General features: G+C 42.1%; 1 long non-coding RNA gene across 1 annotated transcript; it reads left to right on the top strand.

Moving 5' to 3' along the window:
• The first annotated feature begins 674 nt into the window (after positions 1 to 674).
• LOC308343725 lies at positions 675 to 27,832 on the top strand. Its single transcript, XR_013966897.1, has 3 exons — positions 675 to 1,038; positions 21,347 to 21,479; positions 26,846 to 27,832. It is a non-coding gene; the product is annotated as an uncharacterized lncRNA (long non-coding RNA).

The raw sequence follows: 27,832 nt of genomic DNA, 5'->3' as shown, positions 1-27,832 counted from the left end.
ACTTCAGCGTACATAGGCATCTCTGATGGGCTGCTCATTGAGATCGATTTCCAGGGACACCTGGGTGGCTCAATTGCTTATCTGCCTTAGGCTCAGGTCATGATCCCAGGGTCCTGGGATCCTGTCCTCCATCAGGCTCCTTGCTCAGTTCGGAGCCTGCTTGGAACCTGCTTCTCCCTCTGCCTGCCACTCCCCCTGCTTGTGCTCACACTTACTCTCTCTCTCCCTTTTTCACAAATAAATGAATAAAAATCTTTCCAAAAAACCCCAAAACAAACAAATGGTTTCCAGTCTGTAGTTTGGAGCAGGGGTCTAAGAACCTGCACTGTGGCCACATATCCCCAGCCACTCTCCATGCTATGGTCCAAGAGCTGCAGTTGGAGAAATCCTGCTGTACTGTTGCTTTCCTTGTGGAATCCTGGGGAGGAAGAATAAGTATGACTGCTCAAGAATCTGCATTTTTAACAGTCTGTCCTGGTACCTTGCAGAGATGGTAGTGACAGACTGAAACTGAGCAGGGCATCTAATCATTAACTGAGATGGCCCATAGTAACGTCTTTATGAAGTGTTCCCTGGTTTTTACAGTAAGTCACTTAAGCCCACACATCATGCCAAGTTCCAACCTGATTTGCGTCACTGCCCTTGTGGGTTTGTGCCAAGACTAGTTACCAAACATATTGAAAAGATAACCTAAGAAAATGTGGGATAAAAATAAGATGCAGGCCTAGGACGACAGGAGCAAACTCTGAGCGGAGGTCATCTTTAAGTCACCGAGGAAGGACGATGTTAGGGATATGCTCCAACAGGCCTTTGATGAAAGAATTTGATTAGTGGGCCATTGAGCTCTTAAAGTCAAAGAAAACAAAGCCAGTCACTTCCCTGCTTTGGTCGGGATTCAAAGGCGGTAAAGTCGGCCCTGCTGCTCTGCCGAAGTCGCAGGGATTGGCCTGGCGTGCAGGAAAGGGCTCGCGGAGCAGGCGGCGGCGAGGACAGGCAAGCGGGAGCCGCTGACGGGGAAATCCACTGGCAGCGAGCGCGGTGAGTCAGCGCTGAGTCACGCTGGGCGCTACGTGCCGGCCCAGGCGGCGCGGCCCGGGTCCCGACCCGCAGCCCGGCCGTCAGCCGAGCCCTCGGCTTCCTGGAAGACCCTCCCCGCTCCGTGAGTGGCGTCAGCTCCCCCGCCCCGCAGGGCCCCAGCCGCTGCACACTTGCTTGCGAGCACGGCCTCCTTGCCGCAGCCTGGTGACATCCAGGATTGAGCGGGCCGGGGGAGGGGGGGGGGGAGAGGCACATGTGACAGTTGGTTACAGAGTTGCCTCGGATGCTTCAGTCCCATGTGTTTCCTCAAAACTGAGCTTCCAGTTGCTCTGGCTTTTTTTCCCTGTTAGGCTTTTCTTTTCTTTCTTTCCTCTTCTCCCCCCCACCCCCCCGCAGGGGAGTGACACGCAGATCTTTTTATAGTTTCCAGTATTTGAAATGAAGCACAGGAAGAAAGGATTAATAAGCCATGTGTTGAAAATTATGCATCAAGTCATCACACTGCTTTGGGGTCTAAAATAATTATAATGTGGTTCCAGTTGTAGCATTGAATGCTGGGTAACTGGGGGTAGAGGGAGGTGTGTTAACTCTGTTCTGATTTGCCTGTTGTTAGTAACAATACAAAACAAACCTCCAGATTCTTGCTGTTGTGTCCAGTCACCTTTTCTTACAACTATTCTAAACACTGGAAACATGTTCGATAATCATGAGGTGTGGGTTACCAAAGAACAGGGGAGCCACGTCTTTGTGGGCCTTGTACCTTAACTAATACCCAGTTGTCCTGAGGTACAAAGGATACTTTGTTGGTCTTACAAAATATTAAGGGTAAGGATCCTATCTTTGCTGAAAGGCGATAGCAGGTGTTATGTCATGAAGTGTGGCTAGTCAGTGAGATGGTCCTGGTATAGGTGGGGTAATTCTGATTTTGAGGCTGACTTTCAAGACCGAGTCAGATGGGGTCTTTAGGTTGTGCCAGCTGTTGCCAGTTGTTCTGCTTCTTCAGGAGAATTATATCCCTCTTCATCCCTGTGTTTGTGTGAGATGATGCAAGACATTTGAAAGTTCCTGTATTTTGACAGCTTTTCTTGCAGAGGAGGAGACTGAAGGAATTAGAGGTTGCACTGACCCACCAAAGTTACAGAGAAGCATGGCTGCCCAATTTTTTGTAAGAAGGGAAAAGCTACCAACCAAATAAAATAAGGAAACATGAAAATAGATGCTGAGAGGCCAGAAAAGCAAAATGAGTTATATAGAGCAGAAATGGAACCTAATATAATTGAACTGTTGATAACCAGAAACATGCTTACATGCAACCGTTTAAGAAAAGGACATGGCAGAATATTCCTGTATAAAATATTTAAAAGCTTAGCTAATTGTATACATCACTTGATGTTAAAGAATGTGCTTGATTCTGATTTGCTTTGTTAGCTGATGCATATTGATACTGCTTTGGCACTTTACAGGTTCAAAGTTGAGTTTGAAACCCAAGTTCCTTTATAATAGTGTGAACTTGGGCTAGTTTCTTAGCTACACTAGGCCTCAGTTTCCTCCTCTGTGAAAAGGAGATTATAATTACTATAATTACTAAAGCCATGCAGGCAGGATTAGAAGAGATGATGCCTGTAAAAGGTTTAGCGTAATGCCAGGCACATTTGAAAAAATCCCTCAGTAAATGAAATATTGTATCCTGTTGTCACTGTTATTGAACTTGATTGATTAGGTCACAAGGATATAGTTATTTTGTCCAGATCACAGCACTAATAAAAACTTTGGGAATATATATTACAGACACATTGGTTCACTGACCTTGGGCAAGAGCCTTGGGTAAGATTGTAAAACTTCTGGGCAAGTATTTAATGGCCTTTGATTATGAGAGGAAAGCTGGAAGAGAAATAAGGGAAGTTGAAATCAAGGGAATGCCTGTAATCATCAATCAGTTGGCCAGATAAATGGTAAGTGATGTAAAGTAGCTAGGCAAGAGCTCTTTTCTTCTGTCCTCAGAGAGAGCAACATAACAAGAGGATAGCAGTCACTAGATGGAGAGAATATAACATTTGTCCTTTAATATATAGAGCAATTCCCTTGCCATGTACTAGTTTGTTAGTTATTTTTTAAAAGATTTTATTTATTTATTTGACAGAGATCACAAGTAGGCAGAGAGGCAGGCAGAGAGAGAGGGAAGCAGACTCCCCGCTGAGCAGAGAGCCTGATGCAGGCCTCAATCCCAGGACCCTGAGATCATGACCTGAGCCCAAGGCAGAGGTTTAATGCACTGAGCCACCGAGGCGCCCCAATTTGTTAGTTTTTGAAAACAGAAATTTCTTTCTTTCCAGATGTAAAGCCAATGAGCTTAGCGGTTAGTGACCAGTCTCCCATCAGCCTTTCCAAGCACCTCTGAGTCCCCTCCTCATAAAAGGTAACAGTCATTCTCTTGCAATAATGATATATTTCTTTTAGAATTACCCCCCAAATACAGCAACTGCTTTGTAAACACCTGCAGTCTCCTGTTTATAGACTCCAGGGTGAATGCTCACTAAAGCAGCTGCCTTCTATGAGACTTACTTGCTATAATGGCTTTCCATTTATTTCCTTTTGTAAATCCATTCACTAATCTCTGAAATTTTCAGTAGGAAATTCTGGAGGCTGAAAAATGAACAAGGCCGACCAGGCCTGATCATAGAAGTTATGTTCTGGTAGGGAAAACGAACGTTTAAAAAGTTAAGCAACGAAAAAATTTTGCTATGTATCAACAATTCTAAAGAAATAGGTAAGTGCTAAAGAAGAAAACTCATAAGGTGCAATCTCAGAGAATAGCAGAGGGGATTTGTTTACATAGTTAGATCAAAGAAAGCCTCTCTATGTAGGTAACATTTAAGCTGAAGTGTTGAAAGGTAAGCAGGTTGCACAAAGTGGGGGAGTAATGTTTCAAGCAAAGGGCAGAGCAAGCACAGAGACCTTGAGTTGGGAAGCACCTTGGCTGGTTCAAAGAACAGCAAGCCAAGGAGGGGGTGGGTCGCATGATGTGAAGTCAGAAGAATAAGGAAGCCACATCCTGCAGAGCCTTGAAGGCTGAAACAAAGAGTTTGGATTGTATGCTTAGTAAAATTGGCGGTCACTGAAAGGTTTTCAGCTGGGGCTTCCATGGTAAGATTTGCATCGTTAGAAAACTGCCGTGTGGAGAGTATGTTGCAGGGGACAGGAATGGAATGGGGGTACCTGTAGCATAGGTACAACAATGGGTAATGAAGGCTGATACTGGGATGGGCGACTAGCTGTGGAAAGAAAGAGAAGGGGGAGGAATCTGAGAAATACGCTAGAGGTAGAAGAGCCAGAATGAGCTGATAGATTGGAGTGAGAGTCAAGAGCAAGCAAGCTCAAAGATGACCTCTGCTTTTCTGGCTGTTGAACTTCGAGGAGTCAGAAGTACTCGGTGCTTTCCTGGCCAATATTTAAAGTCAGGAGTTCAGACTCATGTGTTAATGTGTGTGTGTGTGTACACACACACACACACACACACACACTTGTGAAAACACCCACTGCCACTTGTAGAAATAGAACAATGAGAAGACAAGGTCAGAATAAGAAATGATTGAGTGAGTGCATTTTACTGAATGCCCCACACTTAACGGTGCCCTTTTCTACCTCTGTACTTTCATACAGGCTTTGCAAGAAACGTGATGTCCTTCCCTCTCCTCTCTGTGTATTCCAATCCAGTTTAATCTTAACACAGAGGAAAAGTCCCATTTTCTCTGTGAAGCCACCACTGACAGCCAGGTAAAAATGGAGCTCACTGTCTGTAGGACCTTGTAATGTGTGTTCATGGCCCATGTCCAATTCTTAGAACACTTGTGGCTATCCCAGTAGTTTACATGTCTCATAAATGTCTCTCCAACTCAACTGTAAACCCTTTTGAGACCAGAGACAGATTCTCATATGCCCATTATAACACCCACGCTCTCCGGCAGCATGCCCTGAACACAGAAGGGCCTCAACAAACAGCAGTGTAATTACTGGTGATTTTACACGGACAGTAACTTGATCACCTAGTTTAATAGTCCATATATTTAGTAAATAGAAGATTAGGTCACAAAGAGATAGTACTCTGACCACATCACAGAACTCATAAAAGCTTTGGAAATATGCATCACAAGCATGTGGGTTCAGTGACCTTGGACAAGATCCTTGATGTCTGGGTCTCCATTTCTCAAGTAAAAAATGAAGAGGTTTATGCCTCATGATCCCAAAAGTTCTGGCACCGTTTCTTTTTTAAAAACCAGAGTTACTGAATATTGTTAAGAACCAGTTACTGAAGTAAGTAAGCACTGTTGACATCCTTTTATTTAATTTTTGTAGCAACAACTTCATGAGGTGAGGTAGTGTTATTCCTCTTTCATAGATAAGGAAACTAAGATATAAGAAGTTTAAGTAACTTGCCCAAGGGTACTCAACTAACAAGCCCCAGAATAGAACTGGATTGGAATGCAGGCCTGTCCTGCAAAGCCTGAGATCTTAATCACATCGCTACTCTGCCTCACTTCTACACCCTTCATTTGTACAGAGAGGCCATGAATGAGGAAAGTTAGATATTTTGCCCAGAACTTGATATCTAGGAATTGGTAGAGGTAGGTCTGGATTCCAATACCAGCTCTCTTTTCCTTATGATAATGCTGTAAGTGTCTATTTTATCAAAGAATATTCAGGGCAGGGTTGTTCTAGCCTATTTCAATGAGTATACAGTACCTGAAAGAATTCAGTAATGAATATAGTCGGTTGTGTTTGCTGAATAAAGAAATGAATTTATCTTCTTGTTGGGAAAGGTTTTGCTTTCTGTGCTTCATCAGCTGTAAGCAGAAGTCGGTGAAAAGGCAGGTACCAACAAACAGAATCATTATGCTGTACACCTGAAACTAATATAAACACTATATGTCAGCTATGTCTAAAACAACAACAACAACAACAACATACACACCACAGATGGCTTCCTTATTTTACCATGCTAACAGTTAGCATGAGATTATCCGTGAATGTGGGGATAGAGAGAACGTTTCCTAATAGATAGTGCTCTGATTTAGAGATCTGTGATAGTCCACAGAGTAACAGACTTTGAAAATTTTTTCCTGTTAAAAAAAAATATGCATCTTTAAAAGTTGGATACAGGGGCACCTGGCTGGCTCAGTCATTAAGCATCTGCCTTAACGGGTCATCGGGTCATGGGATCGAGCCCGCATCAGGCTCCCTGCTAGATGGGAAGCCGGCCTCTCTCTCTCCCACTCCCCTGCTGTGTTCCCTCTCTAGCTATATCTCTCTCTGTGTTAAAAAAATATATCTCAAAAAAATAAATAAAAGTTGAATACAGAAAGATTAAACCTAACAAGAACATGAGAACCTCTGCCATTGTGATTAGTGATGTGATGATACAAGGCTTCATTAAACCTTACTTATTACTCACTGATTATTAAAAACTTTCTAGCTATAATGTGCCAATACCTCCATGTATATTGGTCTTACATATAGGAGAAACAATAAACACCATGGGGCCAATTCTAATGTGTAAGAGCAACTGCTGGGAGATTTCTGAGATGGGAGAGGTTTTACTTCTGAGAGCAGTACTGTCCATCTCTCTGCTATGAACTCCTTGACTTAACCCAGCGTTGATGACTGTTCTCATCCTCCAGAAATTACCCCATTCTTGGCTGCTGTTCACAACTTGTTACCTGCTTACCACTTTGTTGATGTAAGGAGGAAAAATAGCTTTTACTTCACTTCTAAGTTCTCAGCTGGGGACCTTGTAACAAAAGAGTGATGAAGAAGAGAAAACCATACACATTTATTTATTATAAGCTTCATGTGACTTGGGAGCCTTCGGTAAGGAAATGATCAGGCCTGAAGACATCAGACCTGGGTGATTTTAGGTTAGGTTTGACAAAGGATGGAAGGTCATGGGAAAATGGGATAGGACAAAAAGGGGCATGAGCTTTGTGTGGTAAATTGGGGGAAACAGCAAGACCTGTTCATTGGGATTCCTCTCCCCATCTTGAGGATAAGGATCTTTCCTCTGGGGATGAAGAGGTCATCCTTCCCAGAAGGGTTTTATGACCTGCCTTAGGGGAAGGTCAGAGAGTCCTTCCTACATGTGCTGTTTTTCAAATTCAACATACCTCAGTGTCCTATTTGGGGATAGTGTGTCCTGAACTTTGTCAGTATTTAAGACCAAGAGTCTACAGTTTAGAAGACCACAATTAGTTTCACAATCAAATGGCCAAAAAAAGTGGGGGAGGGCAAGTACCTGATAAAAATTCCAGTAACATAATTGTGGAAATAACACCTGGGTACAAGAGGTGGCAGTTGTTAGAATATATGAACCAGTCTTTGTAGGCAGTTTACTGAGGAAAGTAGAAGAATTTCTCAACCAGACTGACAACATGGAAAAATGACACAATTCATTTCTATTTCTAAAACATGACACCTTGCTCTAATTCAAATTGTGATTTGAATCATCCCAGAACCAGCCTGCTTTTCTTCAGGCAGGGAGAATCTCTAAAGGCATAGCCCACGAAATACACACGGGAATAGCCATGGACCTCCACTTGAAGGCGTTTGCAAGGTTCTTCGGGACACAAAGTCAGGAGAGGAATTCTAGGGCTTTGACTATCCTCTGTCCCTTGAATACGCCCCATGAAATGATATTGCTGGGTGCACTGTGAGGCCACATGTGGAACCCACTCAGCCTTCTTACCTCCCAGGTCTACAGTCAGTGAGGCCAGCATTAACACGATGAAGGCCTTCCCGAGAGTCCTCAGTGAGAAAGGAACAACACAGAAGGAAGGGCAGGATGATGATGGTGATGATCTCAGCACCCGTCCCAAACCAGGATATTCCTAGATCTACTCTGGGATTTTCCACAGCCAGACCAGAGCCAAAAGCTGGCCCCTTTCCCAGTAGACCAGGACTTGCTTTGAAGTCTCCTCAGCAATTCCATGGACCCTGAGGAAACTTGAGGAATAGGCAAAAAACAATCTTTCCTGTGGCTTCAAATGTCAATGAGTTGCCTTTAGAGTTAAAAGTGACAATTTGCAACTTTGTGTGTATTTATTCCACAAGTATATACAACGTATGTTTTCCTAAGTGTGACTGGAGAATGAGTCATACAGGAACTTCTAGGTACTCTGATAATGTGCTCATATGCCAAGGGACATTTATTCTTAATAATTATAAGAAACCACAGTTCTGCTAATAAACTATTTGCCAAATGTTGATATATATGTATGACTCTTCCACAGTATAATTAGATGAACTAAAACATGTGTGGGAGGGGGGAGGCCCAGTAATTCAGCTGACATCAGGCCAACTTAAATTTGCCTGCTTTTATCTGGCCAAGTCTGTGCCTCTAAACTGCACACTTGATAGGTTAGAAGCTCCTCTCTGATGGAAAAGGTTTGTTTCAGGATCTAGGAGAAAGACTCAGAGACCAAAGTGAACGAATGACAGGTCTGCCTTACCTTAAAATCTAGAGGCTGGTGGTGAAAATGCTGTTATCCGCTGTTTGTATTAATATAGATAATGGTGACAGTAAACAAACTGATTCACCATCTGAATGAAACCAGTGCTGGTTACTGATAATCACAGCATTTACGTCGTACTTGGTTCTTCAACAGTGCAGTCTTTAGCTTTAGATAATACCCCTTTGAGGCGAACTGGCACAACACCATTAACCTCCTCTTAAAGATAAGTTAACTGAGTCAAGCAATTAGATGCTTTATTTGAGGCCACCCAAGAAACAGGCGAAGACTTTATTCTGCCTCTTCTGCCGAGTACAGCACGGGCTGCTCGTGCCTATGTGGCTGTGCTGTTTTTTTTCCAGGTGTTGCTTTATTACTGGGGATGGGATTTTCTGCGGGCTTTGCACTTGAATGGCTTCACTGGATAGAATTAGGATTGCCCACTCACCCTTGAGTGAGAGGTGTGGGATGCTTAGGCCAGAACTGTGGTGAGGCATCTTGGTTGCTTTGTCTAGTGCAGTCTCTCAGATCAGAAGGAAGCCCCAGAGACAGTGCTGAAGGTACTGCTGCCAACCACCTCATAGGTGTTGAAGTACAGGAAATACCTGGTTGCTATATGAGGGCTGTTGCATTAATAAAACCACTACAAGGCTGAATATTTGAGAGGAGACTCTGGCTGCCACGTACAAGGTGATGCTCTTTTGTGGGTGTTGCGGTGAGACTCAGGAGTGCTGTGCCTCCGATGAGCTTGGAAAAGAGAAAACCAAACATGAACCTTTAGGCCATGGTACTTCCACCAGAGTGAAGGGGGAGAAGGATAGGGGGCTAGGGAATAGATGTTTCCCCCAAATCTGAAGTTTAGACTTCTATCTTGGCTTAAAAGGGATTTTACCTCAGATTTCCCCAAATCTAGAAGCATACATCCCTCCCTGAAAACAAAGTGGAAATTAAATAAACATAAATAGACATGTAAAAGGGGGTTAACCTTAAATAGTGCCATTGAAGACCTATACGTGAGTGTCCCCTTAGTCTCTAAGCATTTATAGTATTAGTAGCTGGGTGTGCTATGCTTTGTATACAACAGGTAACTAAATCTTGCCAAGCAGAAGTTCAGACTTAGAGTCAAAAGGAGCACATGCATAATAATTATTGTTGTTACCATGATCATGGTAAGTAGCATTTATGTAGGGCTCACCATATGCCGGGTCTTAGGGTGACCTTTGTATCTCATTTAATCCTTACAACAAGGCTACAAGAGACTATTTTTCCTGGTTTACTGCAGCAAAATCTTGGATCAGGAAGTTTGTTCAGTCATCCAGCTATTAAGTGGACAAGACAAGATTCAATCCCAGGTCTTTTTGCCTCCAGGGTCTATGTTATTATTAAAAAAAGACAGACACAAATACTTGTTTAGTGGTGCCTGTATGTCTGTGTGACCAGATAGTGGGTGTGAAAATTCCAGACATGGATCAGATATGCCCATATGCAGCTTTGTTTCTCTCTGATCTTAGCCTGGCTCATGAGCCTTGCCCATGAAAAACTGCATTTTGCTCATTCAGAACTCATTTTATTTTTTAGTAATTCTCACTTAATGCAGAATTGCTCTTTCTCTGTTTTCTCCCCTCCTCTCTTTTTGTGCTGAGGTAGTGAAGGGAGAAAGAGTGAGGAATGTGTATCACCCTGACATCAGGTGGGAACGGAACACTTGATCTTCTGTCATCCTCTGCCCTTGTTGGCCTTGAGGTAGAACCCCCACTGGGCCTGCTGGCCTCTGCTGCTGATGCTCACAGTTCTTAATGTGTAGGTGTCATGCTCATGTGTTTATCCTCCTCATCCTACCCCAGGCCCTTTGAGCCCCCTGGCTATTCTCGGCTTCCCAAGTCAGTGCTCCTCTTGAGTAGTGTGGGTTGAGAACAGTGGGCACTCTCCTTCTCTCCATGGGGGTGGAGGCTCCCCTCAGGTCCATGCACCCAGCTTCTCCCTGGTCTGCTGTGCTGGATGTGAACTGTGAAAGGCTTGGAGTCTCCTCAGGCTATCTATCCTCTGAGAGTAGAGGCAAAACTCCCCACAGTCTCCCCCTCCAGTCCTCCTAAGTTTTAGGGGGTTTCTCTTACCCTCACTCAGGGACAGCACATATGCCCTAACCAGGTCTCCCTTTGAATCTCTCCCTTCTTCAAGCTGTGGAAATAGTAGCCATTTTATCCACTCTGTGGCTTAAAAAAGAAACTCTGTGGTGCTATGGTTCCTTCAGCCTCTAAGTCTTAAGAAGTTTAAATCATCCTTTCTTCTCTTGTAGTATCAGCTTTCAAGACAATTTTATCTACCTTAGCCTTCTGAAAAGTTATTGAGTACTTCAGTTTACTTCTTCAGTCTGTATCCTTCCTACTCAGAGGCATTCCCTTCCTCTAACCTACAAGCTGATGTGGGCAAGTGAGAAATGCAAGAAAGAAAAACAGGGGCACCTGGGTGGCTCAGTTGGTTGGGTGATTGCCTTCGGCTCGGGTCGTGATACTGGAGTCCTGGGATCGAGTCCTGCATTGGGCTCTCAGCTCCACAGGGAGTCTGCTTCTCCCTTTGACCTTCTCCCCTCAAGCTCTCTCTCATTCTCTCTCTCAAATAAATAAATAAAATCTTAAAAAAAAAAGTCATTATCTTAAAATAGTAACTCATTTACATACAGAGATGCAGGAGTATGAACTCTAAGTCTTTGCAGTTGTCTTCTATGAAAGTGGTGTCTTAACCTTAACTTTCCCTATAAATAGGGAAAGTTTTAGTCAATTTAAGTCACTTTCTTTTAGTCACTTTGCAACAATATTCATCATGTATTATCTGATAATGAAATGGAACTATCACACAAGGGGATACTACACTTTTAGGATTTGCAGTTACACTTTCCTTAACAGAGAAGCAGTTAGGATGTGTGGAAAGCACTATGTTTTGTGTGTGTGTGAACAACTGATCAGGCTACCATTTTGTACATATATCATAATTGCTTTTTGTGCTAATAGCAGTGCAGGATTGAACCACAAAATTTTAGCCACTGGCACATTTCATACCAGTTCTGTTGCATTTAAATCACTGACATTTTTCAGCTAAATAATGTACCACAAACTTGTTCACATATTTCCTCATAGCTGGTTAAAATCAGTCTGATCCTGGACTGTGTTAGGCCCCAAGACACAAGTACCTGAGTATTGGCTGCATGACTTGTATCCGAAAACCAGATGTTGTATGTGTCCGTGGCCAACACCTCTGCAGCATGCCCCAGGTCCTGGATGCCACACCAGAAAGCTCTTTCCCGTTACGAGATCACACAGAGTCAGCCCATGCAGTGAAGGTGGGGTGGGTGGGGAGAATAAGGCATGTTTCATTTACACCCCATACTGCCATCTACACACTCATTTTTAATGAAGAAAGAGAACATTGAGAGACTATTTTTGTAAAAACAAACGAAAACCAAAAAAAAAAAAAAAAGCACAGACTCTTGGAAACACATACATGTATGTTTGCATGTGTTTAGAGAAAGGTCCATCAAAGCACATCAAATTATTACCAGTGATTACTTTCAGAGACTGGAGTTAGCAGAGGGTATTGAGGTAGACTTCTACCTACAATTTATACAACTCTGTCCCGTCCTGATTTTTTTCCCCTTAAGTATCGTCTACATTGTAATTTTAAAAACACGATTTGCATGAAGGTAAACATCAAAGTTAATCTTCTAAGGGGACAGGTTCAGAAGCACAGGTTGGAACGCGCCGCTCCCTTCTGATGAAGTCAGCTTTGGAAAGCACTGTTGGAGAAGCGTTCAGTTGTGCAAAAGGAACAAGGGAGAAATAGGAGCTCTTTACTCTTAAGAAGGATGAAACAAGACATAAAGGAGAAAGGATCCGGTGCGCTGTGGAGAAGGAGGTCTGCAGTCTACAGGCCACAGCCTGACTTCTCAAATCCGTGCCTACCCCGGCGGAGATAATAGACTCGGCACGGAAGTCACATTTTGGTTCTGTCCCAACAGCGTCTCTGCCTGGGCGCCCAGAAATCCAGTATATTAATGAAATGGAGGCTGTGTGGCCAGCCCTGCTTTGCAGCTGGGACCCAGCCCTGGCACCCCTCCTTCTGCCATGTGCCACTCCTGGAATGCTGGGCCACTACACCCTCAAACTAACTTCTGGCTGAACTGGGGGTATCCTGGTTCCAGCGGAGAAGAGGCTTCAGTCCCAGTTTTCACACTTGAACTTTTAGTTCAAGAGCAAAAGCCAAAAACTGCAACCTACCCTGAACTACAGCCAGGGCGTTGATCCTGCCAGGCAATTCCTGGCTCAGTGGACCACCACCTCCTACTTTTTGGACAAAGAGGATACACCAGAGACCAACCTCCTGTGATTCAGGCCTTGCTGACAAATCACTGATCCAGCCAGACTTCTTCCTTTGCTTGAGTTACTACCTGGTAATGAACTGCACACTTTGCAAATGTTAATACTCTTCTACTAGCAAGATACGGAAGAAATATATGCAAGATTTATTTAAAAATGATGGCCCTGGGAATTAGAAGAGTTTTGGGGGGTGGGGTGGGATTTTATTTTTGGTACCATTTCTGCTCTAACAAGCTTCAAACTTTATATAATAACTTGCTACTGACATGTGATTCATCATATCATCATCACAATTCCAATGTGGTGTGTTCTTTTTCTATACAGAAGTGTTAAGTGCATAAGACTTAAAATGCTATGAGAAGGCCACAGCTGAATGGGAGAATAATTCTTAACCTGTATGGAAAAGTTGACTAGGACTTGAATGAAATAAACGTGTGTGCGGTACCCATGAATACAATGTGGTTTAGTAAAGGAGAGAAAAACCTGAGAGTATTGGAAGAATATATAGTGACAGGCTCTACAGTTATTGTAGTGAAGATTGTCTCAGGCTTCTGGATCTGGCAACAAAACATTTGCATTTTATTGCCATTTAATTTATAAATGCCACTTTATATTTAACTGCCAAATTTCCTTTAAAAAATAGACTCATGTCAGGGCACTGGGCTGGCTCAGTTGGAAGAGAATTTGACTCTTGATCTTGTAGTCGCGGTTAAGAGCTCCACGTTGGATGTAGAGATTACAAAAACAAACAAACTCATGTCCTCACTTGCTTTTAACCTTTTTTAAAAAATCAAGAGTCACAGAAAAGTTAACTGGCTTATTATTTACCAAATAAATGCTTAATAGAGACAAATTTGAAACATCTCCAGATCCAAACCAAGCACGGATTTTATTTGATACACCTGCCTCCAAGGCTGTCCTTTCCAGACAGTTATGTTTTATTGTTGCTATTCTAAATCCCATTTTGGAACTTGAATTTTTTTTCCTTCGTCACGTACCTATTATCGCTGAGCAATCTGTACTGTCCAGAAATGCTCAACTGAAAGTGGAAAAACACAGAAACTTGGAAAGTATGAGTAGGTTAATGGCTAAGTAACAGCAGAAGTTCTCACAGGTGCTCAAGAGAGTGGAACAGGGGAGAACAAGGATCGATTTTCTTGCTTACAATTACATTGACTTTTTCTTCACAATGAAGAACATAGAGTTTCAACTTTAAATCTGGGACTATAAGAGGTTGTTAACTATATATTTACAGCCTTCTGGTTTCATGAGTTTATATTTTAGCCCTGAAAATTGGCTGCGTCTTTGTGCTAACTATAAGAGGCTTGCATTTTTCTTGAGCATACCGAGCACAAGAATGATGAATACTGTCGAGTAAGGAAAACCGAATTCCCTACACTTGTTCCAACTTTGACCTTGGAGAAGACAGAAAGTTTTCTCATTAGGTATTGTTTATGGTTCATATGTTCAGATGAAGCAAGTTAGTAAATCTGTCAGAAAAATTCCATGTTTCTCAGGAACATCCCATCAAATAATAGGAATATATACATGTCATGTATTTGAAACTCTGTGTTTTTGTTTTTGGTGTTTTAAGCTTCAGTTTATGTGCCTGTTGATATGTGAGAGTCTTTCTTTTTGGAAGTCCAAACAGATTGAAAAACAAATTGTGAAATCACATGACACTCAGAAATATTGCATCACTCTACCCCCTCCCCCCCACATTCCCCTCCCACTTGTCTCAAAAGATTTCCTAACAACTGAGAGCACCATCACTGTGAGGACACTGACATTTAAAAAGATGAAGAGGTGTTTTTTAGAGTTCCCCAAAGCATTTACTTTTACAAATCTTAAATGCAATGAATTGACCACTGGAAATTAACTTAATATATGCTTGTGTTTTATTCCATTGCAAACACAACTGAAAAGAACACTTGTTTTGTGTTAAAACAGTATTAAGATGCCGTTTTTTTAAAGCCAAGTGATTTGAGAGTTTTAGTTAGCTTGTTTGTTTTTAAAGATTTTATTTATTCGTTTTGAGATAGAGAGAGCACACAAGCCAGGGGGAGGGGCAGCGGGAGAGGGAGAAGCAGACACCCCGCTGAGCACTCGGGGTGGGGGGGGAGGGGGGGCGCTTGATCCCAGGACCCTGAGATCATGATGGCAGACGCTTAACTGACTGAGCCACCCAGGTGCCCCTAGATGGCATTTATTTTGCGATCTCTTTCAGTATTTGAGTTGTAGGAAACAAAGAAGTAGAGTTAGAAGAACTGGTTCTAGTAATTTAAAAATCATAGTGAAGAAGTCGTAATGTTCTCAATTCTGGTTGCCTTTCCCAGGACGGTGAGTAAGTCCATGCTCATGGTGGGTGGATCCATAAGAGGCAGGTTCAGCAACAACAGCTTTTTTGATAGAGAGCCCGAGAGCTGGAGAATTTCAAAGTAGATTAGCTGTGTTATAGTCAGTGGATGAACCCCCAAAGAGAATGCTAGTGCACACTGAGTTTTGACATTTTATTCGCCAGTTATCATTTATTAATATATTATTGGTCCCTGCCATAATAGCTATTATTGTTATTACTATTATTATCTGCTCTGCTCATTGTTACATTTCCACTACAGAAAGGAGGACTTGGCACATAAAAGGCAATCAATAAGTATTTATTGAATGAATGGATGATTCCATTAAGAGATAGGAATTACCACCTAAAGAAGAGTATTTTTCACTTACTATATAAAAACAGTACTCGATAATTAGCTATATTTAATTTATTTTCTTTCAGACCCTTCCTTGCTAAAACTTTACTTTTCTTCTATCTCTACCACCAAGACTCAGTGAAGTTAGACACTCAGCTTCAAGTTAATTTCCTCCTATTTGTGGATGTCAACCATGTATATGCCTTTCAGCCAGTGTAATCTTTCCAAGTTCTTGTTGACTGTAAGAGCTTGAAAGCTCTTTATTGTTGAAGGAATGAGAAGACTGACATCCATTGTGTCTCAGTTGGTGACAGAAATGTGTGACACTGAACAAGGCCTTTATCCTCTGTTTATCCATCTGGAAAATGAGAACAACAATACTCACTAGTCTGGTATGGAGGTGATTGCCAAGGACTTTGTGATCCACACAGGGAAGGTGATATTTTAGTTGCTACATATTACAGATGTTTCCCTTTGATTAATTGGGTGTTCAGGTACTGGAGCACTTTCAGAGATGTTAAGCAAAGAAAAAGAAAAAAGAGAAAGAGGAAGCAAAAGCAGAGATTGGTTTACAGATTTAAAATAATGTTTACATGCTTCCTTAATGCTTTAACTTTACATTTGATAATCTACAGTCAGAGATTAGAGATAATTTAGTACAGTGCTTTTTAACCAGGCAGTGCCCACACTCCCCTGTGGAAGCTTTGAGTCTACACATGCCTTGGGCCCACCTTATTTTCCCTTGATTAAGAACCAGGGTTCCAGACCAACCTCTTTTTTTATGAAGGAGAACACTGAGGGACAGCTGGTAAATGTCATATCAGGACTAAAATCCTCCTCTTCTGACTTCTGATGGGTTTTTATTTACATACAATATGAGGTATCTAATCTGTTAGTTTAATATATATATAATTATTATTTTTTAAAGATTTTATTTATTTGACAGACAGAGATCACAAGTAGGCAGAGGAACAGGCAGGGGGGGGGGGAAGCAGGCTCCCCGCTGAGCAGAGAGCCCAATGTGGGGCTTGATCCCAGCACCCTGAGATCACAGCCTGAGCCGAAGGTGGAGTCTTAACCCACTGAGTCACCCAGGCGCCCCTAATTATTATTTTTTAACTCAGGGCTTGAACTCATGATCCTGAGAGCAAGGCCTGAGCTGAGATTAAGAGTCAGATGCTTAACCAACTGAGCCACCCAGGAGTATATTTTAAGTTAACTTTGTAGATACAACTTTGCAGTAATCCCTGGAAGTTTAATTACTTGTGTTACTTTACAGTTTATAGCTATTTTACCCTTTTAACATTTTTTTTTATCTATAAAGCCTTCTGAGATTCACCTAGTTATAAATAAATTCAACCCCTTATAAGCTTTCAAAGCACATTCAGCTTGTATTCGATCACTTGTCACTCCGTATGGTCCTGTATTAAAGAATTTAATGTGGAACTTTTGTTTCCCTGCTTTGTGAGCTCTTGGAGATAGAAGTCAACATGCTCATTATCTTGAAGACATAAGAACAATTAAAAGTTTGTGCATCAGGTGATGTTTGAGGCCAGCGGTTCTCAAATTTTAGCAAGCATCAGAAATTGTTGGAGTGCTTATTAAAGTATTTATTGCTGTCCCCCCAGCCCCGCTTCTGAGTCTGGGGTGAGATGAAGAATTTCCATTTCAAGCAAGTTCCCAAATGATGCCACTCTTCTCCTACTTGAGTATTTGCTACTACTCCAGTATGTAGGTTCTTTTATTCTCATTTTCACAGAAGTCACACAGTCAGTGAGAGAGAAAAGACTGGAGCCTCATCTCTTGATGCCTAGTACTGTGGTCTTTCCTTTACACACCCTTCTCCTTATCTTGGAATTCCTTGTATGCATCAGAAGAAATGCCTGCAGGAAGGGTACCTGACTGTGAAGCAAGCTACTCTTCATCTCAGGACTGTGAATTCAAGCCTCACCTTGGCTGTAGAGATTACTTTAAAAAAAAAATCTTAAAAAAAAAAAAAAAGGAAAAGAAATGCATGCAAGAGATAATTGCTATTAGAATGGAGATAAACCACCCAGGTTCAGTTATCATCTTGAGCAAATTAACTTACCCGTCCTTCTGTGTGTGTTAGTTTTCTCATCTGTAAATTGGGAATTCGCAATATTTACCTGTAGTGCACATTATAGTTAACTCTCCTATATTCGATCTGTTCTTTTTTCACTATGTAGTAGGCATTGTGGTGCAGAGAATTGCCCCAGCACCAGGAGTAAATTATGATTCATCCAAATCAATCAAGATAATCATAATTCTCTGGATCACAAGATGAGTTAATCATACCATAGTACTCCCCTCCACCCCCAACTCTACCCCCAATAGCTACTGTTTAAGAGATAAGCATCAGTCTAAAGGTGGATCATAAGGAGAAGACAATTTTTTTTTTTCATTTTTTTCATTGTTGGTAGAGTACTCTTTCACCTTTGCTAGATCTCAGTAAGGAAGCATGTTTTCTGCTAATGGCCATGCTACAGCGGAAAACTGGTGTTAGGAAACCAGCGCTGGATGTAAGGGCAGCTATAGGACATAGAAACCTGGTGACAGTATGAAGCCACTAGATTTGTCAACCAGTTCAGAAGCTGCTCTCTGTCTAGACTACCAGTTATGTGAACCAACAAGTGCCTGTATTGTTTTAGTCAGTTGGAGATATTTTTCCCCTGTAACTTAAGAGTCAAACACCCTAGCTGATAACCTATCTTAAAGGATTCCTGTAAGAATTAAATGACATAATGCATAAAAAGGGCTTGGCATTAATTAGGATGTAATAGGTATGAATTAAATATCCTTATCAGGGAAGTTACTAGGTCCAAGTAAAAAAATATATACATATTGATATTACATATTATTGGTCTCCTTTCACATTCTTCTTTATCAAAAGCACAAGTGGCCTTAAATGCCCTTGTCAGCTCCCGACCAAAAGCTTCCTTGGAGGTGTTTTCACTAGCAGGATTAGAGAAGCCAAAATAACCAGGTGAGTATTTTTGACCATGATAGAGAACTTGGCTGTAACAGGACAAGATTATTCTGAGATTTATAGAATCACAGAACAACAGGTTAATTTTAGTAAAGAGATTGACAAAATAAGGGGATGGATAGGTGTTGCTATCTCTAATCATAGCTGAAAAAAACCTACTCGGCGTGAATTGCCGCCAGTCTCGTACAGAGATGGATCGCATCCAAACCTGGTGCTCACATTACATGTAGTGGATGTTTGTTCTTTTGGCTGTCCAGCATGCCACCCTTTCTTTTAGGGCACTGTCCTTCCACTACATCAGACATGTGATTCCTTTGGGGCTGCCAAATAACATGTAGTTTCCGTTATTACTAGGCCAGAATAAAATTATGGTTTTTTAATAATTACATTTATAGTCATTGACCCACCCCAAGCATATTAAAATTCACATTAAAAAATATTTTATTTATTTGAGAGAGAGAGAGAGAACAGCAGAGGGAGAGGGAAAAGCAGGCTCCCCGCAGAGCAGGGAGTCCTGTGTGCGTCTCCATCCCAGGGCCCTGGAATCATGACCTGAGCCAAAGGCCATGCTTAACTGACTGAGCCACCCAGGCGCGCCTAAAATTCAAGTTTTAAAAGGAAGCAAGAAAGGCTAAGTAGAGGACACATAACCTTTGGTCAGTAGATGATTCTATTATATCATAATTCTAGGATCTGGAATACCCTGTCAGTGTATTAGACCGAAAAAAAAAATTGTAAGAATTTACTTGGGAGAGAGGGAGTAGATCCATCTCAAATTAAAAAAGTATGAATTTGAGGGTACATTTTAGAGGGGAAGAAGCTTGCAAGTCACCAGAACATGCCCCAGACTCGTGTGTGGTATGTGTGTGTGTGTGTCTTGGTAGTGATTTTGTGTCATTGCCTCATTGTTGGCACTTTGTCAGTACTCAAGAAAACCAGATTGAAAATTTGGAATCTGTGCTTCAGTGGATTGAAACTGACCTCTAGTCACTAAGGAAAAATCAAAACAAAACACAAGAATTTAGAGAGGATATTTTTCTGCCAACAAATAATTTTTCCTTGATGTTATTTCTTAGTTGGGCCAATATTTCAATGGAAAAAATAGATAGATTGGTCAAGAGTTCAGTATAATTTTTTGTGACATTTGACCTTAAGTGACATAATAAAATTAATGACAGAAAATAGTATTCTTTCATATGGATGCATGTGTGACTATTGGTCTCACATAGAATATTTAAGAGGAAAAAGCAGAAAGGATCATCTGATGGCATTTTGTTTTATTTGAAATGTTAACTCTTAAGCTAATTTATTTGTTCAATTAATATTTTTGCCAGGTACTGTTATAATCACTTGGGATATATCAATGAACAGACCAAAAACGGTAACAAAACTGTACATGGAGTTGAGGGTTTAAAATTTTGTTGTGCTTCTGAGATCTGTGAGCTAATTTATTTGTTTGCTGTAATTGTTATAATGATTCTTGGCTAAATAGCTTTTTATAATGCCTTGTTTTTGAAAACTTCAGTTAGGGTCTAACTTCCCATTCTTTGTTGAGCCAAATGATACAATGGCAGGGGGTGGCGGTGGGGGGAGGTGCTTGGGAAGCTCAGAAGAGGTTAAACAGGGGCAGACTCTGGGGTAATTTGGAGGAAACAGAAGGAAAGTATCATCCGAGTAAGGAAGAAGCTATGTGAAGGGAGTTGTTGGATTTCTATACAAAGGGGAACTCTGAGGGAAATTGGTCAAGGTTTGAATGATGAATTATCTTTTGGTGTGAGGTACCTTTTTTTTTTTTTTTAAGATTTAGAGAGAGGAGGGAGAGAGAAAACAAGCAAGGTGAGTAGCAAGCAGAAGGAGAGGGAGAACCAGACTCCTACAGAAGAGGAAGAGCCCCATGTGGGACTCAGTCTCAGCACCCTGTATCATAACCTGAGCGAAAGGCAGTTGCTTAACCACCTGAGCCACCCAGGAACTCCTGAGTGACTGAGGTGATTCTAATGCCTTAGCAGCCTGCATTAGCAAACCAAAACCTAAGCCTCTAATGCCTCAAGGTTAAGAAATTGAAACAAAGAACAACCAATCACAGTCAGGCTTTCCCCAAACAAGGCAAACACTTAAGCTATAGACTATCAAATAGTTCTCTTGCTTTTCCGCCTCTTTTCTAGAAAAGTCTTTCTCTTAGCTCTTGTCCATAGAGTCCTCCTGACCACTTCTGGTCTGGCCCTGGCCAATTTGATGCAATTTCTGCTCAAATAAACTCCTAAAATTTGTAGTATGCCTCTATTTATCTTATAATGCTAGTTATATTGGGGTTACATATCATTTGTTAAAACATTCAACATTATGTAATTTTACATTTGGGGAAGAAATATTAGTATCATAAATTAGACATAAGAAAGTAACCTAAACAGTCTCTTCTTGACAGGGAATTTCAACTGGAGGTCAATTTAAAATTTTTACAATGCGCAAGGAGAGCATGGATTTGGAAAGGCTGTGACACCAACCCATGGAATTCCATCATTAAACATAAAGCCACTGGTCAGACGCTGGAAACACTGCTGGCCTTATGGGATATCACCCAAGTAATAGTAGTCGAAGGAGTAATAGTAATGAGATTAAGAGAAGCTGTAGTAGTGATAGCTTTGTAGTAGTGATAGCTTCTATTTATAAGGAGCCTCCTGTGTGCCAAGGACCATTCTAGACATTGTCTCATTGATTTTTTTTTTTTCTTTTAAGTAGGCTCCACGTTCAGCATGGAGTCCAAGGTGGGGCTGGAACTTACGACACTGAGATCAAGACCTGAGCCATGATCAAGAGTCAGATGCACCACCCAGTTGCCCCTTGTTTCATTGATTTCTCACGACTCTGTGAGGTGGGTAAATTACTTGCTCAGTGTTAGTCAGATTTGCAGTCATTTTTTGACACACCTTTTGGGTATGGACCCCAGGGGAATAAAACAGTCTGTCATTCAGGATTCTGGCCTATTCTTTGACAGACAACAAAGAACCTTTTACTCTCAGAGAGGGTTCTCAGGACTTCTGATGTTGACCGGCAATCAGAATAGGCCTCCTTGGTTCTAGAACTTCCCTGATGAAGAGCCAATATGTATCCTGGAGCACTACTGACTTCCAGATGCACTGAGGGCCACAAACCTTTAGTCCATTTGGAATTGACACTGTGAAAGAAAACAAATAGCTGGATATTTTCATCTTCCCTTGAAAATACAATAAGAAATAATTGTGAGGTGACTTCTTTAATTCCCTCCCTTTCCTATCTCCTTCCATCTTTCCTCCCTTCTTTCTGTCTTTTTGTTTTTCGTTCTTGCTTTCACATACCTGATATTCAAACAAGTGTTGAGGGGCTCCTTTATGCCAGGCCAAGTGCTAGACGCTGGGGCAGCATGATTGTGGTCTAATAAGAAATACATATTTTGGTCTTCTTCCCTGGTTCCTGGCACAGAGCCCCTAAAACTAAGAAAAGTTGGAATTCCTTGAGTAATACTGGTGACAGGAGCATCTTTTGTTATTCATAATAAGCCCCTTTCAACCATACTTGAGTTTATGGTAATGAGATGACTCTTAGAAGGAGGAGGCTGATTGCCACAGGCTCCAGTCAGGTGATTTAAGGGTTGGAACTTCCCTCCAGGGAGGAGAGGGACTGGAGAATGACTTAATCACTAATGGTCAAGGATTTAGTCAATCATGTCTACACAGTGAAATCTCCATAAAAACCTTAAGTTATGGAGTTCCAAGAGGGTCCACATCCATGAACACATCCAGGTGCTGGGAGGGTGGCGTATCCAGGGAGGGGATGGGAGCAGCACACCCCTCCGTCTACCCATAGCTTTCTTTATGTATCTCTTCCATCTGGCTGTTGCTGAGTTCTAGCCTTTATTATAAACTGGTAAATGTCAATGGAGTAATTTTCTGAATTGTTTGAGCTCTTCTGGCTAATTTTCAAACCCAAGGAGGAAGTGGTAGAAAAGTTCAGTTTATATGCAGTTGATCAGAAGTGCAGGTGACAACCTGGGTCTTAACTATCGAGGTCTGAAGTGGAGTATTGTGGGACTGATCCCTTAAACTGTGGGTATGTGCTAATTCTGGCCAATGACTGTCAGAATTGAGTTAAATGGTAGGATAGTCAGTAACTGCTGAGAATTGGAGAATTCCTTGGTGTGGAGAAACCCACACATCTGGTGTCAGAAATGTCCTGTGGGCAAAGAGGAAACAAGTTTTCCTTTAGCTGATGTTCCTTTTAATTGTGTAGAAAGCACAGTCTTTGCCCCTGGAGAGGAGAACTGAATTTCCATCCAGTGCACATCGTAAGCAGCATGAGGTCAGGAGCCGTATGTCTCGTTTGCCATGTATCCTCTATGTTGACCGGGACATGGCAGTAAGCACGTGCTCAAAAAATACATTGCATGAATGAATACAAGTCTAGTATTGCCTCACTAATGAAAGGGTACACTTGAAACGTCATCTGGTTAATGGCACCCTACAGACTGCCCAAACTGCCCTCAAGAAAACCAGAAGCAGCATGAACTTGGATCCTGAGAGTGGTCATCTGGAATACATACCTTACGAAAAAGTAAGGATATGCAGCTTGAGTAATGAGACACTCAGTTTGCAAATACCACATGTTCGTTTTCATGTTGCTAAAGACTCTTTGCTAGGAAACGAAACACTTGTAATTTAATATGTAATGTTCTCAGAGTCCGAGGCCAAACCACCTCAAGTCGTGAACGCTTTGGCTCTGAAGAGCCCGTCAGGGTCAGGGCAGGGCAGTACTTGGCCTAATACCCCTCCAGAATAAACCAAACAGCTACAGGAAGTGGTTTCCGTGATTCAGTAGGTGGCACACTTCCTTTTGAGTCAGAACTGAATCATGGCCGTGAGAGACAAAAAGGACCTATTTCTTTATCCCATACTTTTTTCCCTATTCCCAATAGTAAATTTATCACAGTCTGTCATATGACATATCCTGTTTAGTTTAATGTGTTTCACCAGAAAAGAAAAAAAATGCAAATCAACTACAAGGAGGCAAGAAGAGACTGGGAAACACAGCAGATGGAAATGAATCCAAGCATCATTCTTTGACCGGAGGGCCATATTCTCCGAGGAGATTGAAAGAAAAGCCATAATCTGATTTCACTGGGGTCATCAAGGCCCCTGGTTCTCTCGACTCGAATCTGACCCATTTCCAGTGGAAGCAATTAGATCACACTTACATAAACCGTGTTGCTTTAAATGGCTCTGCTCTCCTCCTCACTCACTGACCCTGGCTTCCTCCCTGGCCTGTCTGCTGGAAGGCTCCGCTGGTGTTGTCCCAAGCATGGCCCTCGTTCAGCTGTGGGTGAAATGATCCTGTTCTGAATGTACTGAATGCTGCTGGCAATGCTGTAAATTGTTTTGAGGCTTAAGGAAAAACCCCCTGGATATCAGCAAGTCATAAAAACAGACATATTTTCTCAGTGTGTCTTTTATTTTTCAATATTTATAGTTCTGGGAATGTAAACATTCTTATCCATATTTTCATCGGATAAACTTGGTATTATTGTATCTTTGTTGCTTCCTCCTACCCCAGTTCCTTCCGATTGGCTTCATGTCTCAAAACAAAGATTCAGAAACTCATGCTATATGTCCTGTTTATATCACTCTTGGAAGATTGATAATCGGACTGGAATAAAAATCTAACTGCCATGGGGGCACCTGGGTGGCGCAGTTGGTTAAGCGACCCATTTGGTTTCGGCTCAGGTCGTGATCTCAGGGTTGTGAGATCAAGCCCTGCATTGGGTTCCACACTCCTCGCTCTGCTCCGAGTATATCTGGAATTCTCTCTCTCCCTCTACTTGGTTCATGTGCGCATGCACGCTCACTGTCTCTCTAAAATAAAATAAAATCTTAAAAAGAAACGATATTGCCACGTTAGTATTCTGCAGCTGCTTCTGTGAACTATTCCAGTTGTTTGAAGAACACAGGATTCAAAATCACATAGACCTGTGTTCAGATTCAAGCTCAACAAAAAATTGCACAGCTCTGTGACCTTAGGGAAGTCTCTTAACCTCTCTGAGCCGTAATTTCCTTAGTCCATAAAATGGGACTCTAGCATAAGAACAATATGACTGTGAGAACTAAATAAAGCTTTTACATAGTGCCGAGAACAGCTCCTAGCTCATATTTGGTGTTTAAAATAAGCTAGTGCCCTTTCTCTTTATTTACAATACCTTTCCATTGGGAGGTAAGAACAGCACTTGGACAGGACAGCTGCATGCGCACGCTGAGTCTTACCCTTCCCAAAGACGTCAGTCCCATCCAGCTCCTTTAGCACTTTCATCAACAGCACCTGTAGCACATGTGATATCAAATGGTATCCTTAATGGAGTGATGGAGAAGCCCAGCCAGGAAGCAGGCTTTAAAGCCAAAGCCAGCTCTTCGGGACAGGACAGTTGTGGCTGATAGATGACAGCCAAATGTGAAGGGAGTCCTCATCTGACACACGGAAGAGAGCACCTAGAGGATGGGCAGGGAAAAGAACTGTGGCCGGCACTCATGGCCAGACAGAGCTGCCGCCAGTCCCAGGTCAAACAGGGCAAAGGCTGGCAGACAGGTGGAAATGCGAATACACTGTTGGATTTGAAACGCCCTTCTAAAACAGCCATCCTTTCACATCCCTTCAATTCCTCCCACACAGCCATACGGAGAGGGTGATGGCTTTTAGAGAAGAGGAGTGGTAGCCCCCCAGAATTAAGGTCAAAAGATCATTTTGTACTCACCTTAGAGCCATCCCTTTGTATATATATGGTGGTTGCCTGGTTTCCTGGTTTCCTGACTGTCCCTTCCCCTGGACTGTGAGCTCCTAAAAGGCAAGCAGTGTGTCTTGTTTTTGAACCAGCCCTTACCTGTAGCTCCATCCCTAACCCATAACAGATGCTCCACCAATGTTTGTTGACATCAAAGAAATATAAGAAAGTCTGATCAGAAGGACCACAAGAAAACTTCCAATAGGAGTTGATGGCCTCTGGGGCCGGAAGTCTCACAGGAGTACTGGCTGGATAGGCCAGTTTTGAGGAAAAGAGCCAGATGTCTGAACCCCAGTGTGAGAATATGGGGAAAAGAGGCCAGAAGCATTTTTGAAAACTGCACTTGTGGGCAGTCCGAGCTAGACATGACTTCTGGAGGTCTGGCCATTGTCTCAGTGGAGTGTTGATCGCATGTGTGCTGGAGGCTTCTGTTTAAATAACTACCGGAGTGGGGTGACTCAGCAGCCAGAGGATGGGGCGCTCTCAGGCTGTCTCCTCCTTCAAGTGACAAATCACATTGCCCTGGGTGTCTGTGGCGGTCTCTGATATGACACATGATAGCTCCTCTCTTGCCAGCTCATCAGCCAGGGTGCCAAGTCACCCATTACTAATCTGGAGACTGACAAATTATTTGACAGGCATGATCTCATGCCCCAAGCCTGGAGACGTCTCTTTAAAATGGACTTTTAGGGGCGTCTGGGTGGCTCAGTGGGTTAAAGCCTCTGCCTTCAGCTCAGGTCATGATCCCAGGGTCCTGGGATCAAGCCCCGCATCGGGCTCTCTGCTCAGCAGGGAGCCTGCTTCCTCCTCTCTCTCTCTGCCTGCCTCTCTGCCTACTTGTAATCTCTGTCAAATAAAGTAAATAAATCTTTAAAATGGACTTTTATCAATGGATTCCGTTTCTGAAATGTAGAGGCTGCTTGTAAAATTTTATTCTATCTCTCCATCAAGGACGTCTGATTAATGTCAGAATAAAGTCAAATTTTGATATCCTGGCCACTGAAGTCCTGGAACTGATCTACACCTGCTCTCCTGGCCCCATAGACCTTAACTATGCTTTGTTTCTTGTTTTCCCTTAACACTGGCTGGCTACTTCTTGTTTCTTTTTTTCATCCCCAGCAGATAAACGGCAGCAGGGCAAAGCTTTAAGAAAGAGCCCTCAGAGGAAATCCTATCTAGTGGCTATTTCCTGAGAACTGCGGGAAGTTACCATTATTAAAATTTAATGGCATGTTGGTCATGAACTAACAGTGTTCTCTGGATTTTTTGTTTGACAAATGCTGATCACCTTACAAGTAGGAATCCGAGAATAGCTCACATACAAGAATCAAAAATTGCAGGAGGCCATGAATGAAAATCTGTGAATTGGACCAGCTGCAAAGTGTTCTGCCTGAAAAGAACGAAGTAAGATTTTACACTTTATTCTTCCGCTCTCTTAGGTGCTTACATGTCTGCGGGACTGATACCAACCTTCAGATCCCATTTTTGCAACCCACGGCTCAGATGAAGGAAGTAACCTATACTGTCCATAATGCCACTCTTCGCCTCTGATGCCACCTTCTGCCCACACTCCAGACAGCTTGCCCAATGAGGATTCTCTCCACTGCCATCAGTAAATAGAGTTCCTGGTGAGCAATGTGCTCACACATTCTGTTTCCTCAGAGCTTGGCTCAGTGGGTCCAGGACAGGTAGTGGTGCTTACTACTGTTCATTCAATTTGAATTTGAGAGAGGACCTCACCACTTGTTTCCATCCTCTCTGTAGATTGTATTCAAGAATAATGGTGAATTGTGGTTTCTGTATTTACCTTCCAGGGTTTTTATTGTTACCCTGATTATTATTCACAATAATAATTTCTGTTGTCAGACGGTGGTAACTCTACAAGTCCCCTTTTGAGTCCAGAGAAATGTTGTTCCACTTGAGATAAATGGGTAACAGAAAATTTTCAGAAAAATTTGTGATTCTAATTCACTTCCAAAGTTTACTTTTTCCACTTTGAGCTATGAGTCCTTAGGAAATCCATTTTGGATTGCTTATGATTTTTAACACTATTGAAAAATGAAATAAAAACAATACTTTATTTCATGAGTTTATTATAGATGTTTAAAAATGTGTAGGTAAGCACACAGAAGAAACTCTGCAACTTCTATAGTCTCCGAAAGCAAAAATAACCACAATTAATATTTTTGAGTTTTTCCATGTCTCAGGAATTCTGCTGAACATGTTACGTTGTTACCTATTTTTTAAAATTTAGTAATAGTGGGGTGCCTGGGTGGCTCAGTGGTTGAGGCCTCTGCTTTTGGCTCAGGTCATGATCCCAGGGTCCTGGGATCGAGCCCTGCATTGGGCTCTCTGCTCAGCGGGGAGCCTGCTTCCTCCTCTCTCTCTCTCTGCCTGCCTCTCTGCCTACTTGTGATCTGTCTGTC

This window comes from Martes martes (assembly GCF_963455335.1).
Source record: "Martes martes genome assembly, chromosome: 5".
In the NCBI taxonomy this organism is placed as follows: Eukaryota; Metazoa; Chordata; class Mammalia; order Carnivora; family Mustelidae; genus Martes; species Martes martes.
Note: the sequence above shows the minus strand (reverse complement) of the source record. Positions and strands in the feature narration are given on the sequence as shown.